The sequence below is a fragment of the Lissotriton helveticus genome (genome assembly GCF_964261635.1).
Source record: "Lissotriton helveticus chromosome 1_1 unlocalized genomic scaffold, aLisHel1.1 SUPER_1_unloc_8, whole genome shotgun sequence".
NCBI lineage: Eukaryota > Metazoa > Chordata > Amphibia > Caudata > Salamandridae > Lissotriton > Lissotriton helveticus.
The window spans coordinates 583,435-608,061 of record NW_027611725.1 but is presented as its reverse complement, the minus strand read 5'-3'; the positions used below and the strand labels follow the sequence as shown (position 1 = coordinate 608,061).

Sequence of the window (24,627 nt, the reverse complement as noted above, 5' to 3'; positions counted from 1 at the left end):
CACTACGCGTCATCCTTATCAACAATTGATTCATTTCACTGCAGGGGATACGTCTCCTGTATACTATGGCAGAGAAAGACACGCTGTCCTTTACGGAGAGCCACATTGCGAGTCTCATTGAATCATCCCCTTTTTCTAACATAACATTGAGTACCTCAGCCAAACAACAAAATGAGACAGACAAATTGACTCGTCTTCAAAAAAAACACATACGAACCGAATTACACGGCCACTTTCTACTCAAACACCTCAAAGCTGGGACTATCCCTTGGGGACTCCAGGTGAAGAACATTGCGGTGATTTTCACCGAGGACGCAGATTATAAAAAAGGTTTTAGTCAAATCAATACTAAATGCAGCAGGGACCTCATGGTCCACACTATACAGACAGCCCAACGTATCTGTAGCCAAGAAGAGAAAGAAATTGAGGAGTTAATTAAGACCATATCTGACAATCAAACGGTAACTGAAGCCAAGAATCTTCTAGATAAGATTGAAAAAGAAATTCAACTTTTCAAGGATAACACACTTAACGCCAAAGTAGCACAATTTGAAAGGGATTCTAAATCCTTCAAATTGGAACAAGTTTATCCATTCTTGAAAGAGGATTTCTACACGTCAGGTGAATCAAGAGGGGCTTTAACATCATTCCAAGGCAGATCCAGGAATAGGTTCCTCACTTTCTCAGATACAACATCGTCTGACTCGTCATCTGAGTCTCGACAAGATAATTCTAAAAGACGAGGGGCTGCTGTATCATCTCCTTTTTTAGGCAGAGGCGGACAGTCACGGGTCCGCTTCAAACAACCATGGGAGATGCGCACACGCAACAAAACCTACAAGAGCTAGAGAAATCAGCCATAGTCAATCTTTCCGATAAACAACTTACCCAGGATGAAGTTAAACTTTTATCCCTTGGCCTCAAGTTTGTCCCCAATAAAAGAACCGACTTCACCCAACTGAAATTAGAGGCATTAGATTTTTGTCGTAAGATTAGGTTGAAGGTGTTTTTCGCGGATGCCGAAATGACGTCCCATTCAGAAACCACAGGGCTTAGAGTTAAATCCAGATTCACTCCGACCCAAAATATTCCTAAACAGGTCATGGCCTTTGAACAAGCCGTCCTCTCCTCCCTCTCAAAACTTGAGAAACAAAAATATTTTGTCCACAAAAACATGTCTAAAGGGTTAACATCTGCCATTCAGAACCTCAAATCAGATACGTCTATTTTAATAAAACAAGCAGACAAGGGTGGGGCAGTCGTAATATGGCCCCGCACCATGTATCTGGAGGTAGGAACAATGCATGTTAACAATCCTGATTGGTACAGACCAATTAAGGAGGACCCTGTGCATGCCATACAAAGCAAGATCGCAAGCATCACCAAGACAGGACTTGATGAGGGATTCCTAGGCCCTAAGGAATTTGAATTTTTGAACAAAAAAGCACCAAGGACACCTGTCCTGTATTTTTTACCAAAAATTCACAAAAATGACAAAACACCGCCTGGCCGACCAATCGTGTCGGGGTGCGATTCTGCACTTGAACCGGTCTCAAAATATATTGATTTTTTCCTCAAACCCTTTCTACCGCAGGTCAAGTCATATCTCAGAGATACAACTGATTTCATTAACAAGATAGAGGGACAATCATTCAATCAAACTACTCAGCTGATGGTGACCCTAGACGTCACCTCACTTTACACCCAAATCCCTCAGGATGAGGCTTTGCAGGTCTTGGAAATATACCTTGAACAACGGGAAAGACCGCACCGGGTCCCCACCTCTTTCATCCTTTCATTGGCTGAAATCACGTTACGCACCAACTACTTTAAATTTGAGAATGAGTTCTTCATTCAAGTTAAAGGCATCGCTATGGGCTGTCCATACGCACCTGAGATGGCGGTACTCTATATGGCACAATATGAACAAAGATACATATTTGAGAACAATCCATTTGTTGGCCATATAACCCAATGGCTTAGATACATTGATGACGTCTGGCTCCTGTGGCAGGGGAGCCAGACGGAACTAGACCAGTTCTACAATTGGCTTAACTCCAGGCACAGAGACATTAGTTTCTCCATAGAATCCAGTACAAGTAAAATGACTTTTTTGGACATCACTGTAGGCGTCCGCGATAATATCCTCACAACGACCCTACACAAGAAACTTACAGACAGGAATACCATCCTTCACTTTAAAAGCTCGCACCCACAGTGCCTGAAGGAAAATCTCCCTTTTGGGCAACTGCTAAGAATAAGAAGGAATTGCAGTGAAATTTCGGACTTTGATCAACATGCCTCAAACTTTTGCGCAGAAATGGCAACAAGGGGCTACCCAAAGAAACTTCTTAACCATTCTAAGAAACGTGCCAGATGCACCGCCAGGGAGAATCTCCTGGAGAAAAAAGACAAAAATGCACCAAATGAACTGGTGTGTGTCACAACTTATGGATCACACACAAATCAGTTTAAACGCATTATTTTGAAAAATTGGCATCTATTGGAAGATTTACCAAGTCCCTTACAAAAGCCCATTTTTGCCATGCGCAAAAATAAAAGCATTGGTCAACAATTGATTAGGGCAGACAGCTACATTCCGAAACCCAAAAGCGACTTGATTTCGTCATGGAACTTAAAACCTATAAGCGGGCATCACAAGTGTGGCAATTGTGTATCGTGTTCCTCTACCTTGGAAGGTAACAGATTTGACCATGATGGGGTCACATGGAAGCATGAGATGTTTACCAATTGTCGTACAAAAAATGTCATCTATGCCGTGGTGTGTCCCTGTGACAAAGTGTACATAGGCAAAACTTGTCAACCTGTCAATTCACGCATCACACAACATCGATCCCGAATAAAGAAAAAAGTGTCCTCTGCACCCATGGTTGAACACTTTACAAGTCATAACCATGTTGAAAATGATTTTAAGTGGACGGTCCTCGCATGGGCGGACCCCAAACAGTATGTACAGGACATTGAGGCGGCACTACTTCGCAAGGAGGCCTATCTCATCATGAAATTTAATACTGTTAACAACGGGCTAAATGTACTCAGTGAAGTCACCAGAATATAATTGGCTTCTCTTTCATCTGTTCTAACCAATGTCCCTATAAACTACATCTCCCACAATCCCTAGCGAGATGGTCCGACGCTCTGGTTGGCTCCTTTCATCATGTTTTAACTCATGTCCCCACAAACTACATCTCCCACAATCCCTAGCGAGATGGCCCGACGCTCTGGTTGGCTCCTGACATCATGTGACCAACAGATACAACTTAGTTCTTTCTACTCGCGGCGGCGAGCTGTTGTGTCCATTCCAAACTTGAAATATACAAAGCTGTCATCCATCAATCTGAGGTGAGACCCACTTTGCAACTAGCGCACACATATGCGCGCTCTTCACGGTGTAACCGGGCACTAATTCCGCTTGGTTCCCCTCCCTTCTCACAGGATTTATTCATTTTTTTAATTGAAAATTTCCCTTCAAGCAGACGGGTGACCCGATGTACTGAGGGTCGCATTTCACGGTAAGACGCCGCACGGCGCATAACCGCATTGTTTTCTCTGTTGTGCATAATTTTAGACAGGGCATTGATCAGCTCCCCGCTGTCCCGTTTTTTTCCAGAAACACAGTGATGATACATTTCGCCTTCCAAATGTTTGGAGACAAGGTAGAGATCCACCAATTTTGTCATTTTCCTGGGGCACAAGAAACACCACTTTTCCTCGCTAATACACAATCCCTTGTGTTTGTAGATTTTTTAAGGAACATTATTGAACCGAGAACTAGTCCCCCCGGCCTCGACCTCGGAGCGGCTGCTCCAGAAACAGAGGTAATTTTCATAAATGTATACACGGTTTAGTGCCTGCCTGTACTGAATTTTACACATACTTACTACGCCAATGTCACTACATTGCAGGTCGACTCCCTTGGCATATGATGACTATTTCCTAAAAAGAACCAATCGACCCTAATTATTTGGTCGCATAAGGTATGCTGCATCAGATGATGCATTTACATGGAAAAAGCTCCTTTTTGTATTTGTACAGTTCATTTTTTTTAAAAATCAATCCCTTGTCCTTTTTCCCCCAAACAGTACCAACGGATAAACTCCACGCCCTGATGAGAATCCGATGATTCAACCATTGGTATTCGAAACGCGTTGGCATGTAGTATCATTGTTTTGGGCAAAAATCACTGGCATGTCCTAATTAACATTGGGTTCTTTTCCTGTATCCACACAACTGTGAATCTTACTACAAACAGTGTTACAGGAGGTTGGGCAGGCATTGATTAAGACGTACCCCCAACATTTGCTCATTATCTCATTGCAACTTATGAAAGTCTGTTGTTTACTGTTTTGACACAATTTTATAATCACTGCTCACAATGTGTATGTATTTTTTGGTGATATGTTCACTATAATGCACACAATTACAATTATGATTTACACGTTGTTTATTACGCTTTTTCCCTTGCAAAATTCTTGCTTTGTGTTTTCAATGTAAAGTTGACTATGTATTTTTCTCTTGTCGCAAATTATTGACAATTTCTGAGTTCGAAAAATAATTGACATAAATCAATTGTCTGAGTTAACTAACAGTGTGGTTTTCTCTTTGAGTTACATTAAATGTCACAATCATGTACATAGAGGCATAGGTAAATTGCATTTTTGGTAAGTAGAAAAGAGAGCGTTTGATGTACCCAGCAGATGGACCGTGAAGTTTGCGAACTTAGTTTGGTGTTGGAGCAAATCCTGCAATGTCCATTTTGACGTGTTGCACTACTACTGCTGAAACAAGGCCCATGGAGGCACCAATGGGTGAGGTGTACTGGCGTCAAGGGTCCTTTGACCTCAGTGCCAAAGTTACTGTCGCTATAGGGTGTGCTACTTCGTAGGCCTGCCTGCAAAACTGGAGGTGAACTTCAGTATGGATTGTGGTAACCTTTATGGTTAACCCACACCTGCCACTGATAGGGTCCACCTGCTGGTGCTGTAGTGTAGTTCCTAGTTTCCCACTAGGCCCTGCGCATTGGAATAACATAAACAGTAGTATCGACGTGGAACTGCTTATATTCCAGGCCTCCACTGACTATGCTAAACTTAATTGGGTTGTGTTACCAACTAGCTCAGAGGTCACTGGAAACTTTCTTCTCTGCATAGGAAGTGATCAGCTTCCTTGGCACAGACAAGAAGGGATTCAGTTTTCCAACAACCGTGCAACATGACAACTTTGCTCCTCAGATCAAGAGTCGATCTCTAGGGTCGTGTGAAACAATAGACATGTATTTCACTCAGTCAGTCTAGTGCAGTTTACTTTCACGAGATGTAGAGAATAGAGAGACGGGCGTGTATCAATAAAGGGTTAACATTTATTGAACAGTCTTTCTTCTCGTACAAGAGAAATGTATTGCCACAATTGCAATAATTGTTATTATAAAAAGTACGTACAGTAGGATAAGTATTGCGAAATAGAACTGTAAAAGCATTGATATGGTTTCTTAGCCATACAATGGTTTAAAAGTAATAAAACATATATACAGTCATATATACATTAGGCTAACATACTCAACTGGTGCTTCTAACTAAGCCTACCCCAGTGTGCCTGACCTAAGCCTAACACGTGAAAAGGGGGAGTAAGTAAGTAGCTTTAAGTTAAGTTGGTTTTGCCAAGGTTTGTTTCAAGAATTCTCGTCTAAGGGTTTAGTCAACACCATACCTCTGAATAGAATGATGGAGGATTGGTATCTCCTTCAGGGGTCTCTCTCGATATCCCAGTCACCCGCGAGGGTAAACCGGAAGCGCCGGGACTGGATTTCTCTGCACGAGAAAGGCAGCGGCTTCTTCAGCGCGTCGAGGAAGGAGGGGGGACAGCGTCCGCGGGCAGCTGGAATCTGCTGGATGTCTTCGCAGAGGGACGTCTGTTCAGCTCCTTAAGCGTACTGCACCATAGGTCGCGCTTTAGCGGCGATAATGGTATCAGCAGCTTCACCACCACAGGATAGCAGGCTGCAGCGACAGAGTGCTAGATTTACCAACACAGGGTCATGAAGGCAGCCAGCATCAGTAGCTCGCAGCTCACAACAGCTCACAGTCGGGGATTGCTTAAGGCAACGTTGGTAATATTTATACCTGACAGGTGCCGGGTTTGACGCAAGTTTGCTGGACATAAGACGTCAATTAAAGATGTCACTAGGAAGTGATAGTTATCAGTTGCTCATTAGAGTTCCATTACTAATCAAAACATAGCAAGCGGGGATTTCCAGGTTTGCTAAGTTTTTATCTTGTTGAAGAACTCGGAGTGTTATCTAGGAATATCAGATAGTGACTGCTGCTCTGTCATTGCACTAATTGGTCGCAAAGGAAGTGGCAGAGGGAACTATGCTGGAATGTGGCTCTGTTCGTGTGAGGCCAGAGATGACTTTTCAGAAAATCGCACTTGAACGGTTATGCCAATATAGGGAATAAATGGATTTATAGCCGAATAGGGGCATAAGGTCACAGTATCGATCAGGAACCTAGATAAACACGCAACACCCACTCGACGGGTTAATGTCCATCAAAATTACTAAAACTAAGCAATTAGATGCATGTGTAACATTGCCCACCCCAAAATACATAAATGCATTCGAAATAGGCGTACTTGTAATACATGGATTTTAGGTACTGTACGTTTTTTAAAGCATAGAAATCATTCAAAAAATTATTGCATATGAAATCAATGAACGATTATGCATAAAGAATTACACATGAAGTATCTCTGACAGAAGAAAAGCGAGATAAATCATCACATAAAAATGCATTGTAATAACATGTGTGCTAGAGGCTGGTGTTATGTAGTTATGTCTCTAGATGTGTTTAGAAATAGAAGTGTGAAGCTTCTGTTCTCTAAGAATAGTTTTTACGTTAAGCAAAGATTTGTTCGTGCCAAAAAAGGGTCAATATTAAAAAAATTGTCCAATTCAAAGAATTATTGCTTGAACGGGGAAAAATAGATTTCCAAAGCTCTTGGCAGTTTTTGTTGATCAAAACTGAAGGCCGAATTCAGAGTTCATGGGAACACTGTGTGTCGGAAAACTTCTAAAAGTTATTGTTTCTCTACGGGTGAGAACATCGTATCAGACAGGCTCTCAAAGAATTGGTCATCAAATTCAGGTGATAGTTCAACCAAATTAGATAGCGCTGTAACTTGGCAGGTGTGAGAATGATTGCTGTCATCGAAGGCAGGACCAGCAATGCTCACAGAACGTTGTACCTGGATGATGTTGCTTTTGTCACTCGCTCCACTGTTACCACTTGGCTGTAGTACAGGAGTCTCCACGAATGCCGTCATCAGGATTGGTAGCCGCTGGGGACAACACAATGCGTGAGCCGTTATTGGACTGAGCAAAGTATCGACGTCCATTGGTACTGCTGATGGAAGTGAAAGACAGATGTCCAACACGCATTCATCGCCGCAAAGCATACACCGTAGCACAGGTAAAATGCAATTTTGCCATATCGGTCTGAATGAAAGGAACCAGGTCATGTTTAGATCTCTCAGCCTGGCCAATCCAAGGACGTTAGTTATCCTGTCCCGGTAGCGCATTGCTAGGATTGTCTCTTCCATTCCCATGGGAGCTATGTCTGAGCCGAGGCTTGCCATAACGTAGCAGGAGGGTTAAAAATAGAATCCCTGCGACGAGTCCCAAAAATAATGGTATGCCGCCAAAAATGGAGTGCACAAAATTAGGAAAGATTCCCAAAATTGCCTGGAAGGGTGTTAGCAGTCCCGTAAAGACTGTCTTAAATATGCCTGGGATGCTTGTTGCACTAGACATGTTAAGGAGTTGGCTGAACATTTCTACGAAATGCACGGGGCAATTTGTTGATAAAAGGTCATGAACCTCAGTAGCCGTCCTTGCGACTAGAAGATCATACGTCTCTTTAGATGACGTTATAGGCACTGTTGTCTGTAAAAGTACAGATTTCATTTTGCTTAATGTATCAATTCGTATAGAATAGAGATTCAGACGAGGCCAGATGGGAGTCACTATGTCTGGAGGCCCACTCGGGAACAATGCTTGCATACAACATTTGACCATGGACGTTACTTGTACTAGATAACTTTTCCCTGGCGTCAGGCCACAACATCTGTGATCCGTTCTAAGAATGTAACTCCCGTTTGCGAGTTGCATAAAGAAGGGCTCTATCTGAGTTGCAGGTGTGACTAGCTGGTGGCATGAAAGGTTGTTTGAATTTCCATCACATGCTCCGTGTAAATTAATACCCTGACACAAAAGTATACCGCTTAGTGAATGTTTACAGTTCTCACCACTAAGAAATACATTTTTGTCGCTGTCACTATAGCAAGAATGAGTGTATGGTAATTTCCATTCAGATTTTACAAATCCTTTACCCAATTGTTCATATTGGCCAGCAGGTATGTATTCAAGGCACTTTTTAAATCGGAAAGTTGTTATCGGAATAGTGATAATTCCGTGTATTATCCATTCAATGACAGGACTCTCTGACATTGTCAATGGTAATCTCTCGAGTTTTTCGATGCTCAGGATTGTATAGTCTGCTCCTTTCTGTGCCAAACTGATCTGTTTATCAGTAAGGTTAAAACTGGAAAATAATGACGTTGTGTTGATTAAACGCCAAGGCACATAGCCTGAACGAAGATTTTGCAGCGTCCAGCCTAATTCTATAATAGAGCGTAATTGAGACTGGCCATGTTGTAACATAAGCAAATCTCTGTCTATCACATCAAAGGCAGAGGATACAATATTGTCCAACGAATATATTCTGGAAGACAGAGTCATTAACCCATTGTCTACCACAGAAAGTGATTTCTCCAAATTAATACGATCAATTTCTCGTATTTTCTCAGCAGTTTCAATTTGCTTTACTTTCCAAGCCTCGTTGTAAGCAGCATAGATGCTGGTCGCTATGAAACGCTTTTGACGCTGTTTGCGTGGTCCAAGAATGAAATCGCGCAAATCAGCACCATCTTTTAGTAAAGACAAGTGTTGCTTAATTTCAGCCAGTGTGGATGATTTTAGCCATTCAAGGCAGAGCTTCCCTACACTGTATGTTGTTATTATTCCTGGATGTTGTCTCTGGGAATATCTTGAGTCTAATCTGGTCATTTTTAAACCCTGTGTTTTGTTCAGGAATCTATCTTGACAGCTATTTGTGTCTGTAGGCCAGATTAACCACTTTTTCCAATCAGGATTTGTTCTGTTGAAATGTAAAATTTGTGACACGTCTAACTCAATATCTGTGGTTGCATTCTCAGGTATTGGCTTTGGTATAGACGGTGTTCTAAGGTCTTTTATCTTAGCTAGGCAAAGACAAGATGTTTGGTGTATTGTGTTATTTAAAAATAACATTTGTTCTGGTATCATGCAGGTTCTAAATAGTGCTTCAATGCCTTGCACCTGCCAATCTTTTGTACCCCAAATTGTTTTCGTTTCAATATTATTTTTCCAATAATCAAAACCAAATGTCATCATTTTTGTCATAAAATGCTTCTGAATATATCAATTTAGAATTTGTCAGCATTGTTTTCATTCCTGTTTTATCTAACAGTTTATAATAAAACGTTTCTGCATCACTGGTGTTAAACCCTGAGAAGTATTTGAATTTCTCAAAAAATGCTTTAGAACTGCTTTTAGGTGGTGTAGAACAATGTTCCCATTGATTATACATAAAAACATTTCTAGGCTGTGCAGATTTATGCAAGTAATGATCCCCATAGTGGGTGTAACAGAATAACTGCTCATAACTAGATGAACCTTGTAAATAATCATGATCTGTGAATCTAGCTGACATTACTAAATCAGACATCATGTCATTAATACTGTTAAAGTCCCAATCATCAGAGAATGTACTAGGTGTTACAAAGTCACTTAAGGAAACCTTTAGTTGATGAGGATACTTCAGGATTTCGACCGGACCATAGATCTCATAGTCTGTTTTCTCCCATACTACCCCACCAGGTATTGGAATTGCTGTGACATTTACTGTTGACAGTTCTCTTTTCTTCACGTGGGATGATCTGTGTGGTTCCAGGACTAGGTTGATGTTCTGACTTGCTGTGTCCATTGTAATATACTTTCCCTCAATGAATTTTCCCAAACACAGTACCATGATGAGCCAAAGCAGGAGGAAAAATACACCTAGACCGAACCAGAACTCTAGCCAAGGGGAAATAAGGTAGATTTCCTTCAGTTGATGAAAGAGTTCCGTTGCTTTTTCTTTAAAAGACTTTTTTGTTTCAGGCATCACTTCGGGCTCGTTTTGATCTTCAGAGAAGTTGTCGAAGTTGATGAAATAACCAGAGGCAGTTCTGTCAATTGATGGGATTGTTCTTTCAATCTGTCTCTCGGTAGCACTTTCTGATGCCACATCATTGTAGACTGGTGTTGTTTCTTGACGAACTGTTTCAATCTGTGTTTCAAGAGGCACGAGTTCCATGGCATTATTGCATAGTCCTTCATTGTGCACTGCAGGCTGATCGAATGTGATGAGTCTTTCAGTTTGAACCTCTTGGATTGTTGCAAGTTTGGGTATTCTGTTGTTTCTTGGGAGTCCACTGGGCCTACTGTTGATTATAGGCCACATGCTTGTGGTTTTACCAGATCGATGGACACGATTCTGTTCTCCTTTTTACCAGCAAGGGGCGGTAGCACAACTGATCTTGTACCGGTGACTGCCAAGACAGGTACTGCTTTTCTGTAAGAAGGCCCAAATTCCTTCTTCACCGCGATCTTTTCTCTGACTAGATCCCCAATCTTTGGAATCCAGACAGGCCTTGCTGGGGCTGTTGCGGGTGGTGCCTCGTCAGTGGTACTTGGCTGTTGCTTTAACTTTATGTTGCTTAATGATTTTCTTGTTTCATTCAGTTCCTGTAAAACAGCCAAACGATCCTTTACATCAAAGTGCGTTGTTTCTTCTTGTACCACTGACATTTGACTACGAGGTCCTGAACTCGCATTCTAATTCCGAACAATAGTTCGTATGGGCTGAAACCTTTTAGAGAATTTCTTGGCATGTTGTTAAGACTCGTCTGGACACTTATTAAATGTTTGACCCACCCAGCGCCTGAACCTAATACCTTCGCTGTTATAGATTGCTTTATGTCACGGTTTTTTCTTTCTACCACACTATTCCCTTCGGGGTGCGACGCACAAGAATACCGCAACCCAATTCCCATGCTGGCCATGGCCTCCTTATAGGCTCGAGAGCTGAAAGCAGGACCCTGGTCAGAATGGAACGTGGTAATTGCATATGTGCCGATAAAGACTCGCAAATCTTTTATAACCGTTCTAGCGTCAGCCGAGCGCTGGGGCCACATCCATATGAACCTCGTACAGGAATCCACTGCTACCATGATATATCTATAGTTGCCGTCCCTTTCTAGGGGACCACAGTGGTCCAGGTAAACGCATGCAAATGGTTTATCCGAGATGAGAAGGGGTGTCTGCACTGGTCGTTTCACTGTTGATACTTTTATCCTTTGGCATATGTCGCATTCCAATACATACTTTTTAGTTTGTATTCTCAGGCGAGGCCACCAATATCTCTGTTTTAATAGTGATATTGTTGCGGAAACGCCAGCGTGTGCAGAAGCAAGCCCTTCGTGTGCCGCTTTGATTAGTCCTAGTCTGTGTTCCCTGTTTGGAATTACTCTATCCCCCACTCCAGGGATTCGAGCAAAAGGAACATTATTTGTATCCGTTAAGTACAAGTACTTTTTAGGAAAGCCTTTTGGGAGTGTTTTCTTATAATTTTTTACTGACGTACTGACAGCTTGTAGAATATCGCTGTCTATTTTTGTTTGTGACCGAGTTATCGCAGCTACGGAAGCCGTTTGCACAGCTGCCTTCGCGGCTTCATCAGCCAATGAATTCCCTGCAACGTGAACGCCATCACGTTGATGACTCAGTGTATGTATCACGTGAGTCTTTTGTAGTTCTTTTTGTAAAAGAACTACCTGTTCCCAAAGCATTTTATGCTTTATTGTGCCACCTTTTGCATCTTTGAAACCATTTTCCACCCAATTCTGCAAGTATTCATTATAAGATTGTACGCAATAGAAAGAATCGCACACTATTAGTGTGGGGAATTCGCGATCGGTATTTTCTAGCGCCATCTTAAATGCTACTAATTCAGCTCGTTGAGCCGAGCAATCTCCTAGAGATTGTGTTTTAGTGACCAGTGGTCTGAATTTTCCATTGTGCCAGCGACCTTTTACAATCGCGCACGCAGCACTGTAAGCTTGCTTACCCCCAACTGCGGGTTGTGCTGATCCGTCAGTATATATAATACTTCCGTATTCTTCAAAAGGCAGGATTTCAATTGGCAGAGGACATTCATATTCATATTGTAAAAATTCCTGTGTTTTTAAGTTAGGATCAAATTCGTAAACTACGTCTGTTGCAGCAAGAGAATTAACCCATTGAATCCATCTCGGATGCAAAGCTTTAGCATTAGGAATGCTTGCTTTAGTTACCGCTTCTAAAGCCGGTATAGGAGTTACGATTATTATTCGTTTACCTTGTGCTAGGGGCCTTTCTTTCGCTACAGCAGTCTGAACCGCAGTTAGAATTTTCTCCGTTGAACTGAATTTTATTTCAGCCTTTGTGTACAAATGTGATTTGTAAGCTATTGGTACCTTTTCTCCCTCATTAGAGGTTAGGTATGTGAATCCGCATCTTCCTGGGATGACTCGGATTACAAGATCACGTGTGTTGTCACGTGTATCTAATTTTGTTTTTGCTAACATGTCTGTTTGCAGTGATCTCAAAATTTCTGTGTGTTTTTGAGTCCAATTGATTTGTTTAAAATCAGGTTTTATTAGTTCGTAGAGAGGTTTAACCCTCTCTGCGTAATTTAGGATGTAAGTTCTTCCGAAATTCAGAAAACCTAGAATGGATTGTAAATTGTTCAGCGTTTTTGGAGCTTGGAGTACAGCGCACTTCTCTAAGAAGTTGTCCGCTAGGCTTTTCCCTTCACTTGATAATTCGTACCCTAAAAATAGTACTGTCAGATGGGCAATTCGAGACTTTTTAAAGTTGAATTTGTAACCCTCTGCTGCGAACCCAAGTATGATGGTGTTCACTCTTTTCAAGTGAGTATCCAAGTCGTCGTCTGTGAGATAAATATCATCTACGTAAGATAATGCTTCATCATCATAGATTTGTAGTAACTCTGTTACCCTAGCTGAGAATAGTCCTGGGCTGTTCTTGAACCCCTGTGGGAGTCGACAGAATTTTTCTGTGACCCAAATGCGGAGAAAGCGGTCAAATATCTGCTTTCTGGTGCAATGTTTTGACAAAAGAAACCATTAGAAATGTCTAATGTCGTTTTATATTTTTTCCTAACTATATTATTCATTAGGGCTGCACTATGCGAGTTTTGTACTGCAAAGGTTTTGCAACATGTATTAAGATGTCTGTAGTCCAAAACTAGACGATATGAATTGTCTGGCTTGGAGACAGGAAACAAAGGATTGTTCATTTGAGAGGTGCATGTTTCAATCACCCCCTGGTACTCAAGTTGATCTAAGATCTCCCTGACTTGTTTTTTAGCTTCTTGCTTTATGGGATACTGCCGTTGGGCAGTTGGTTCACTTTTTAATTGGATTTTGTGAGGAGGTGAATCCTCATCCCATCCTACATGATTTTTATATAACGCAGGTGCCTGGGCCACTGCCCATTTCCTTGCATATGTATATTTTTTATGAATCGGAATGTGATTCGAGAAGGCAGGCATAATCACTTCTTCGCCACGAGGGCACTCCCTGACAAACTCTGGGGGCCAATCTTTTTCAGCTAACAGAATATCATAGCCTTTTGAGAGCTTATCCCAAAATAGACCCTTAATTTTCCTAGTCTTATCACCCTCTATACGCAATGTTATTTCGTATATTTTATGGGGCTCGCTAAGTCTGGCGTCGGCAGTTTCAACCTGAATGTATTCATTCGCGTCCACTGTCTCCAGATGACTCATCAAGATCTTGCGCGCTATACTGATCTCTGCTGCACTGTCCAACATTGTCAATGCCCACTCCCCGTTTTTCAACTGTGTCCTCAGTATTCTCGGCATGGTTGATTACTCTAATACTGGCTACCTTCTTTTTAGGAAATTGAGATTTCTTATTTTGAGCCGGTTCCTTGTCTTTGGACTTGGTGTGCTCTCCTGGGTCTGACCGTCCTCTTCTTTCCGAATTCTGTGGAAGAGATCGAGAGGGACGTTTATCAATACTTTGATATCTATCAGGTTTTTTCAGATTATCCCTATTTCTAAGGTTATATCTTTTCTCAGAGGGCTCCCGCTGGGGAGACTGGCGTTCTCGAGTCGGAGTTCTTTCCCTCCGTCGAGGAGACCTTCCTCTGGACTGGAAAACCTTTTCCTTGGGAGTGGATTGTTTATTTCCATCCCAGCTCTTTTTAGGAGTGTTTAAATTATTTTTAATAAATAATTTTTCAGGATTTTCAAGCAGTTGGGGCTTTACCGGTTTCCCACCCAAGCTGTCTCTACCTAATTCTTCATAGCATTTTTCTATGATTTTTGCTAGCTCAACAGGATCTTTTATATCTGTTTCCTTCAACTTCTGGCGAATCGCCACAGATGCTGCTTCTCCCCTAATGTTGGCTAATAATATAGCCGAGACCTGCTTGAAGTCTTTCAGTAATTTCATACCTAGATTTAAAGCGGGCTCTGGACCGAATTCATTTTGAATCTGTTTTAGCACTTCTGGTATTACCGCCATAGACGGAACACCGTGTGTTTTTGTGTAAATGGAAGCAAAGACTGTACCCCAAGTGTCACAGTCCTCCACGTGTGGTGCGATTCCCATAGGAAGGCAGATGGTCAAGATTCTGTGTTTCTCAATAGGGGTAGTATCAGGAAATACTGCCTCTATTTGAGTGATTTTCTGTGCTAACCAGAAAGGAATTTGTTCCCGTTTTACGGGTGTTTTACCAAGACATGACTATGTTCTGTGGTGTAATTTTATTTGTGTTCCCCTGATGAGGGGTCAGCTGTGGTGTATTAACAGCTGGTTGGACTGTTGCAGTCCGCATTACATATTGGACTAATTGCCTATGTATTTTAATTAGTGTTTTGAGCTGTGCTAACAGCTCTTCTCTAGACATTTTTACAATGTCCGGATGTGGTGTGTAGCTGGCTAGAACCGGCCACGTGGCTCCTGGTCTACCTAGTGGACCGAGCCTCGTAATGTGATCATTGTGTTTTAGGGCGCCATTAAACCAGAGCAGGTGCTCTTGAAATTTAAGTGGAATTTCAATCTCCTCGAAAGGAGCGTACTCTTCCGGAGGTTTCTCTATTTTGTAATAGTGAAACTCTTTTGTTCTAGCGTTTACCGCTGGAAAGTTTATCCATGAATAGAATACCTCTGTCTGCCGATACTCGTGAGCCTCTATCACGAAGACTACTGTACCACCTTGAGGTGTCAGTCCGTTCTCTATAAGTTTTAAAGTTATAGATCTTCTTTTGTGGACCGGGATGATAATAGCATCCGGGTCTGTGTGTTCGGGACCTTGCTGAGTCGCATCTGCTGCGCCCCCAGTGGTTCCGTTATTTTCTACTGACATTGTATAAATGCAGGTTTTGCAGAGTAGGTCTCCAAGGAGACAAAGATTAGGTGCACAATATTTTGGAACACTGTATCCTTCAACGTTGAATAAACCAGAGCTTTACATAGGAATCTCTTCCTACTAAGGTCGGGCGGATTTTAACCTTTCACCCACTCCAGACGTCTATTGGAGTATTTACGGGAGAAAGGGGTGTGAAATATGCACGACTGAGTTACTCTAACTGCCTTGCGTTAGTTTATCGCCTTACCAAACGTTGGGCGCCATGTAGTGTAGTTCCTAGTTTCCCACTAGGCCCTGCGCATTGGAATAACATAAACAGTAGTATCGACGTGGAACTGCTTATATTCCAGGCCTCCACTGACTATGCTAAACTTAATTGGGTTGTGTTACCAACTAGCTCAGAGGTCACTGGAAACTTTCTTCTCTGCATAGGAAGTGATCAGCTTCCTTGGCACAGACAAGAAGGGATTCAGTTTTCCAACAACCGTGCAACATGACAACTTTGCTCCTCAGATCAAGAGTCGATCTCTAGGGTCGTGTGAAACAATAGACATGTATTTCACTCAGTCAGTCTAGTGCAGTTTACTTTCACGAGATGTAGAGAATAGAGAGACGGGCGTGTATCAATAAAGGGTTAACATTTATTGAACAGTCTTTCTTCTCGTACAAGAGAAATGTATTGCCACAATTGCAATAATTGTTATTATAAAAAGTACGTACAGTAGGATAAGTATTGCGAAATAGAACTGTAAAAGCATTGATATGGTTTCTTAGCCATACAATGGTTTAAAAGTAATAAAACATATATACAGTCATATATACATTAGGCTAACATACTCAACTGGTGCTTCTAACTAAGCCTACCCCAGTGTGCCTGACCTAAGCCTAACACGTGAAAAGGGGGAGTAAGTAAGTAGCTTTAAGTTAAGTTGGTTTTGCCAAGGTTTGTTTCAAGAATTCTCGTCTAAGGGTTTAGTCAACACCATACCTCTGAATAGAATGATGGAGGATTGGTATCTCCTTCAGGGGTCTCTCTCGATATCCCAGTCACCCGCGAGGGTAAACCGGAAGCGCCGGGACTGGATTTCTCTGCACGAGAAAGGCAGCGGCTTCTTCAGCGCGTCGAGGAAGGAGGGGGGACAGCGTCCGCGGGCAGCTGGAATCTGCTGGATGTCTTCGCAGAGGGACGTCTGTTCAGCTCCTTAAGCGTACTGCACCATAGGTCGCGCTTTAGCGGCGATAATGGTATCAGCAGCTTCACCACCACAGGATAGCAGGCTGCAGCGACAGAGTGCTAGATTTACCAACACAGGGTCATGCAGGCAGCCAGCATCAGTAGCTTGCAGCTCACAACAGCTCACAGTCGGGGATTGCTTAAGGCAACGTTGGTAATATTTATACCTGACAGGTGCCGGGTTTGACGCAAGTTTGCTGGACATAAGACGTCAATTAAAGATGTCACTAGGAAGTGATAGTTATCAGTTGCTCATTAGAGTTCCATTACTAATCAAAACATAGCAAGCGGGGATTTCCAGGTTTGCTAAGTTTTTATCTTGTTGAAGAACTCGGAGTGTTATCTAGGAATATCAGATAGTGACTGCTGCTCTGTCATTGCACTAATTGGTCGCAAAGGAAGTGGCAGAGGGAACTATGCTGGAATGTGGCTCTGTTCGTGTGAGGCCAGAGATGACTTTTCAGAAAATCGCACTTGAACGGTTATGCCAATATAGGGAATAAATGGATTTATAGCCGAATAGGGGCATAAGGTCACAGTATCGATCAGGAACCTAGATAAACACGCAACAGTGCCAAGACACCAGGGCTTCGAAGGTCCAGCTGGGCCTCCTAAGGTCTAGCATGGGAATATGCTCCCTCAGGAGAATGGCCTGGTGGTCTGGTAATGAAAGCTGAACCTGGTTCCCCAGTTCCAAATTCGGCATCTTTGGCCATAGAGCCAAACTCTCACCCCCACTGAACACCACACTGCCCCACTGAGAAAAACTTGCAGTGCCTTCAGCTACAACCCAATTGTGCCCCGCTATAAACACCTGGATGCGACACATTTCAAATTATGCAACAGACAAGAGTAATATGCTGCCTGAAAGAAAAACAAGTAATAACATCCTAGAAAATCAAACACTTATAGGGAATGCAAGATTAGGTAACGCATGTGAAATATAAACAGGAACAACATGGTTACCTCAACACTTTTACACTCGCTATTTAGAAATCAAAGAGTGCGTTGCCTGAAAAGCAATGGACATGACTACAGGGCCTGGAAGGGACCCGTTCAATGTCCATTGCTTATATCCTTATAAAACGTAAGCAGTATGATTTAAAAAGACCACATCCCTGAACACAGAGCTGCGGTACACATTTTATAAACAAAAATAAGGAAAACAGCCGATAAGGATTGCATTGAACGTTTTCCACTCCACGCACCAACAGAAAGACGAGAAAACGAAAGTACTGTTTCACTGGCAAACTCTGTGAAGTGGCGCTAATGTGTTTAGGTGTGAATAAAACCAATCTGGCCACTTTGCGACCCCTCTTTTTTGCTTTACTTTATTATTTTTCTTATTTTGAACCTTTTTAGGCCGAGGACTGCGTCGCACTGCGTAGCACTGCGTAGCAGTGTGGGCGGAGCTCTGAGATTTAATGTTTCTTAGTTAAGGGGCTTGAACCCGCCCCTCTTCTCCATTGCTGGCTTCCTAAACGGAGGCCAGCCATTGGAGGAGAGGGGAGTCACTCGGTTCAAGCCCCGTCTTTTATGGATTAGGGGGCGTTTTTTAAGCTTCTTTCTTGTTTTCTTTCTCTCCTCTTCGCATTGGCTGGAATTTTACCTTCCAGCCAATGGGAAGAGTAGAGAAAGAAAACCACCCCCCCAAATCGGAAAATGACTGTGCTTTCTCCGAGGCATTTTTTCCTCGCCTCGGAGAAACATGGTTGGTGTTATTTAACTCATTTCTTTGTTTTTTTGGTCCTCGTCTCTGACCCTGCCTCCACAGCGCTCTGAAGCGCAGTAGCCTTACTCGGTTTGGTTGTCAAATGGCTTCAGATAGCAAAACAAAAATGTTCGCCCAATGAATAGCGATCATAAATATAGACGCACTTTTCCCAGTTTTGTAAGGCAAGTCCAAAATCAAACCCTCGAGCAGTAAAATTGATCGGACGTTTACTTGTTTTATCTACATTAAAAATAATGAAAGAGCGAGTCGGCCCTTGGGCCTCTAATTTTTCACATGCCGGTTGCGCAGACCTCTTTTAAGTGGGTGCATTGACCCGCTGAGCTGCCTCGCCAGCCTGCAGGCCAGGAGGTTGTTATGTGTCATTAGAGCTGCAATGATGCATTGTTTTACGCCACATCAGCCTCCTGCAGAGGCTCGTGCAGCGTACTGAGGGGTTGTTGAACCGCTCCTCCTGTCAGGATGAGAGGGGGCTGTGTCATGCGCGCGCAGTTTATTTCCCAGATATCTCGCGCTCTCCAGTGACGCCTAGATTGATGGATCGAATACAGACTGCGCAGCACACATTTTTTGAATTAGGGCCCGGTTGCCATGGAAACGCCGCGACAGCCACGCAGCCTCCAGGCCCAGGGCAGCCATTATGGGCCGGCCCGGGCAGGGTGACCAGGCGGGGGAGCGAGGCCTGGCTGTAGCACCGCCGCTCGGCTTAATGTGTAACTGCTTCGGAGATAGGCGTCTGCCGCAGAGTAGGAGCCGGCGACCCAGGGCAAAGGTAACCCCCCCCCCTTTCAGCAGAAATGGTGACTGTAGTCTGGCTTGCTGACTGAAGCAGTTTATAACCGCTGATAGTATCTTAATGCGGAACACACGGCCTGGGGAGCCGAGGCTGGCGTTTCTGTAAGGAAATGTCGCGATTTCGGTAGCATGGTGTCTATGATGTTCTAGCAGGGCTGGTCCGTTCATTAATCCATCATCCCTTTCCCCTGGCCTATTTAAGAAAGATCTCGCTGTACGTTGACAGTGCTGCTAAATGAGCACTGAATAGGAAAACTTTAGGAAGTAAAGTTAATTTGGTGTAGTGAAATAATATTTCACTGGGCATATATGCCTGTAGGGATGTTATTTAGACCTTACGTTACAACACCCCCACTCAGTTCTGCTTATTTTTATAATGGGGTATTCAAATTATCTAACTGTACTTTCGTTGTCGACATCTTCACCCCAGAAGGCAAAAACGTAAAGCTCAACATCGTCTCATAATAACAAAGAATCAGATCCCTATTTATAAAATAATTAAAAAAACTAGCAATCTTTAAAGTTGACTGAGCTGTTGTTTGTGGCCCCCTTACATGCCACTTTTGGTTGTTGGTGTCCTCCAGAATGGCTATATGTCTTATCAGTTTCATGAATGTGCTGAGGTCCGTGTTTAGTTCATCCTTTTCAACGTATACATGAGCCCCCTCGCGGCCATCGCCCGTCAACACAACCTCAACATCATCTCCTACGCGGATGACACTCAACTGATCCTATCACTCACCAATGACCCTAGCACCGCCAAAACTAACCTACACGAAGGAATGAAAGAAGTAGCCGAATGGATGAAACACAGCCGTCTGAAACTGAACTCTGATAAAACAGAAGTCCTCATCTTAGGCACCTCCCCCTCCGCATGGGACGACTCCTGGTGGCCAGAAGCCCTTGGAAAAGCACCCATCCCGACAGACCACGCACGGAACCTGGGCGTCATCCTGGATTCCTCACTTTCAATGAACAGACAAGTCAACGCCGTCTCCTCATCCTGCTTCAACATTCTTTGCATGCTCAAAAAAACATTTCGTTGGATCCCCACCGAAACTAGGAAAACGGTCACCCACGCTCTGGTCACGAGCCGACTGGACTATGGAAACACCCTCTACGCCGGGACTACCACTAAACGCCAGAAAAAACTTCAACGAATCCAAAACGCCTCAGCCAGGCTCATATTAGACATCCCGCGTAAAGAACATATCTCTGGTCACCTGAAAAACCTCCACTGGCTTCCCGTCAATAAGAGGATCACTTTCCGGCTCCTAACCCACGCACACAAAGCACTCTACGAAATCGGACCAGAATGCCTCAACACACGACTGTCCTTCTACACCCCCTCCCGCCAGCTTCGATCTTCCAACCAAGCCCTTGCCACTGTACCTCGCATCAACAAGACCACCATGGGAGGTAGATCCTTCTCCTACCTTGCAGCTAAAACCTGGAACGCACTTCCCACTTACCTTCGCCTTACCCAGAACCACCTAGCATTCAGAAAGCAACTTAAAACGTGGATATTTGACAAGTAACTCCCCACCCCTCCTTAAGCGCCTTGAGACCCTCTGGGTATGTAGTGCGCTATATAAATCCTTTGACTTGACTTGACTATATTAAAGAGTTCTAATTTTTCTAGGACTCGCAAGCCTGCTTTGATAATAGGCATCCATTATTTAAAATCAAAGTATTGGCAGATTTTGAAGCCAGAGTCAGATGCCTTAAACACAAATTAACTTCCAGTTGAGCAGGGGTCATTTATTTTATTAAGAAAGAAGTGGAAAAGCTAAACACAAGCATATTTAGTTTAAACAAATATTTTTCTTCTAACCTGACACCTTTGGTTGGTTTGTATTCCTAGCCCAGATAAAACATGCCATTATCTTTACACAGTCACACTGTTGAGCAGCTGCCTTTGATATGAGATAACAAATGCACAATATGCTAATCTGGTCCTGCCCTCTATTGACAAAGCATAAAAAACTTGAAGACCACCCATATAGAGATGTCTTTTTGGCTCAGTCTGTCTGAGCACATGCTGTAGTTAGAGACACCTTCTAGCTCAGAAGAGTAGCATCTTGACTTCTGACACAGTGCTCTATTTGTACCTCATAGAAACAGTCTTGCATGCGACCCGTTAATGTGTGCTTCACGATTTTGTTTTTTTTTAAACTCACCCTCCATGTGTGCCACTGCACTGTTTTTTTTAAATATATTTTTACTTCTAATCCTTCATTTGTGTGTGTGGGGCGCTGTGTGTGTGGGGCTGTGAGGGGGGCTCTGTGTGTGTGGGGGGGGGCTCTGTGTGTGTGTGTTGGGGGGCTCTGTGTGTGGGGGGGGGCTCTGTGTGTGTGGGGGGCTCTGTGTGTGTGGGGGGGCTCTCTGTGTGTGTGGGGGGAGTTCTCTGTGGGGGTGTGTGGGGGGGGCTGTGTGTGTGTGTTGGGGGGCTCTGTGTGTGTGGCTCTCTGTGTGTGTCGGGCTCTGTGTGTGCGTGGGGGGCTCTGTGTGTGTGTGTGTGGGGGGGGCTCTGTGTGTGTGGGCTCTGTGTGTGTGTGTGGGGGGGCTCTGTGTGTGTGTGTAGTGGGCTGTGTGTGTGTGTGTGTGTGTCTGGCTCTGTGTGTGTGTGGGGGGGGTTATGTGTGTGTGTGTGTGTGGTTGGGGGCTCTGTGTGTGTGGGGGGCTCTGTGTGTGTGTGTGGTGGGCTCTGTGTGTGTGTGTCTGGCTCTGTGTGTGTGTGTGGGAGGGGGTTTCTGTGTGTGTGTGGTTTGGGGGCTCTGTGTGTGTGGGGGGGGGCTCTGTGTGTGTGGGGGGGGCTCTGTGTGTGTGGGGGGGGCTCTGTGTGTGTGGGGGGGCTCTGTGTGTGTGGGGGGGGTGGGACTCTGTGAGGGGGCTCTGTGTGTGTGTGGCTTTCTGTGTGTGTGGCTCTGTGTCCGCGAATACTCTCTACTACTCTCTAATGCTCACCTATTGCCATTGTAAATGACAATACCATTTATTTATGTTTTTTTTTTAAAAATGAAAAAAAATGTCATGAACAATGCCAATAGCTCTACCTTTAATAATGCCGAGACCATTGCATTGTAAATGTTTGTTTTCTCTTCATCCCAAGGCTGCACTTTGGAATAGAAAAAATTGAGAACAAGACTACAATTCCAGCAAAAGTGTTTCTTTCTCTTTTGGATATCTTTCACAGGGGAACAAATGAAGGAAAAGAGAGGGTAAGAGCCATGTCATGAAGTCACGCTTTCATTCAGCAAGTGAGGAAGAGCGAGACAGAGAGAGGGAAGAAGAGGAAGAAAGGAGGGGCTGCTGACCACGGCAAAGCAGGAGAAGTGGACACTCTCCTTGTCAGAGTAGAAGGCGGAAGTGTCTCTTTCTGGCCAGACACACCCAGGCGCGGCCTGTGCGTCGATGGGTGTGCGAGTCCAACCTCTCATGGTATAAAATAAATCAGCAACAATGAGAATTTAAATGTCCCTCAAATGTGCAGGTGAAGAAGTGTGGTGGCAAAGATTTCTCACAGTGCAGTATAAAGCAGTGCAGTGATAATGCATCTCTCCTAGTGCAGTAAACAACAGTGCAGTGTACACATTTTCACTGTGCATGCCCCCCTGTAGTGCAGTACAAAGCAGTCCATTGTGAACATAGTCCTCATAGTGTAGTAAAAGTAGTACAGTGTGCAAAGATTTCTCATTGTGTGGTAAAAAGCAGTACATTGCACAGAGATTTCTTATAGTGTGGTAAAAGCAGTACCCTGTGCACAGATTACCTCTTTACGCTGTAAATATCCCTTGCAGTGCCATGAAAAGCAATGCAATGTGCACATATTTCTTCTGGTTAAGTAAAAACACGTACAATGTGCACAGATTTCACATAGTGTTGTAAAAAGCAATACAGTGGGCACACATTTCTAATAGTGTATAAGAAAAAGTTTTCTCATAGTGCAGAGCAGGGTGAAGAGAGTTCTCATAGCGTATTAAAACAGCAGTGTAGAATTCATCCATATTTGCTTTGTGAATGCTGCTTGTAGTGCAGTAAAAAGCAGTCCAGTGTGCAGAGATGTCTCAGAGTGTAGTAATACGCAGTCCAGTTCACATAGATTTCTCATACAGTATTGAAAGTCATGCAGTGTGCGCAAATTTAAAGATTAAGCGTTAAATACCTTTGTGAGCAGTGAAATGCAAAGTAACACGCAGGATTCCCCAGAGAGCAGTAAAAAGAAGCACAGTATGCACAGATGTTTTATATAGTAGGCTCTCTGGAAGGGGGGTGGGGGGGGCAGATTTGGAGTCTGAGGGGGGGCAGGTTTGGGGTTTGAGGGGGGGGCAGGGGCAGATCTGGGGTCCGAGGGGGGCAGGTTTGGAGTCTGAGGGGGGGGCAGGTTTGGAGTCTGGGGGGGCAGGTTTGGGGTTTGAGGGGGGGGCAGGGGCAGATCTGGGGTCCGAGGGGGGCAGGTTTGGAGTCTGAGGGGGGGGCAGGTTTGGGGCCTGAGGGGGGCAGGTTTGGAGTCTGAGGTGCGGCTGGAGCTGAAGCTAGCTGCACAGACACCCTGGGAGGGTCCTCCTGCCTCTGCAGTCAGACGACCCGTAAAGAAGTCGGAAGGTATCAGCACGTGCTGTTTATGCTGACTCTGTAGCCCTTGACCCGGAAAACGAGTTTCACCTTGATTGGGCCGTGCACGAGAATTGACCGGAAGTGAAGCGGGATCCGCTGCTGCTGACTCTGCTGTTGCTGATCCTGACGTCCTCCTTCTCACAATGAACGTCGCCCAGGCCGGTCGAACACGACACATGCGCAGACTGCCGAGACACCGGAAGTGACTGGACACCGCTCCTCCGCACATGCGCAGACTGCTAAGAAGCCGGAAGTGGCAGGACACCGCTCCTCCGCACATGCGCAGACTGCTGAAAGACCGGAAGTGGCTGGACACCGCCCCTCCGCACATACGCAGACTGTCCTGGTCGCCGGACGATAAAACCGAGTATTTTCACTTAAATGAGCATAAAACACTCAAAAGGTAAATAGACTTTCTCGCCAGAAATCCACACCCTGCACTTCACGTGAGAGACACAAACCAAAGACGATGTGGCGTAGCGGCCCGAGCTGCCGTCTTTGGGTCGAGTCCCGGCGTCGGCTCAGACCTGTGACCCTGGGCGAATCACTCCCTCGCCCGGGTCAGGAACGAGTGAAGGTGACCGGGTGAGAAGTGACTGGGCCTCATATAAAGCCCCGCCCCCCCAGGAA

At 44.1% G+C, this 24,627-nt stretch overlaps 1 protein-coding gene across 1 annotated transcript in view; it reads right to left on the bottom strand.

Annotated features, from left to right (window-relative positions):
• The window catches only part of LOC144806486 (uncharacterized), a 57,151-nt gene extending 32,999 nt beyond the window's left edge, over positions 1-24,152 (bottom strand). Inside the window, exon 1 of the mRNA XM_078672840.1 lies at positions 24,046-24,152. The gene's annotated coding sequence lies outside the window, so the exon portion shown is untranslated. The remainder of the gene's footprint in view (positions 1-24,045) is intronic.
• Between the last annotated feature and the right edge of the window lie 475 nt (positions 24,153-24,627).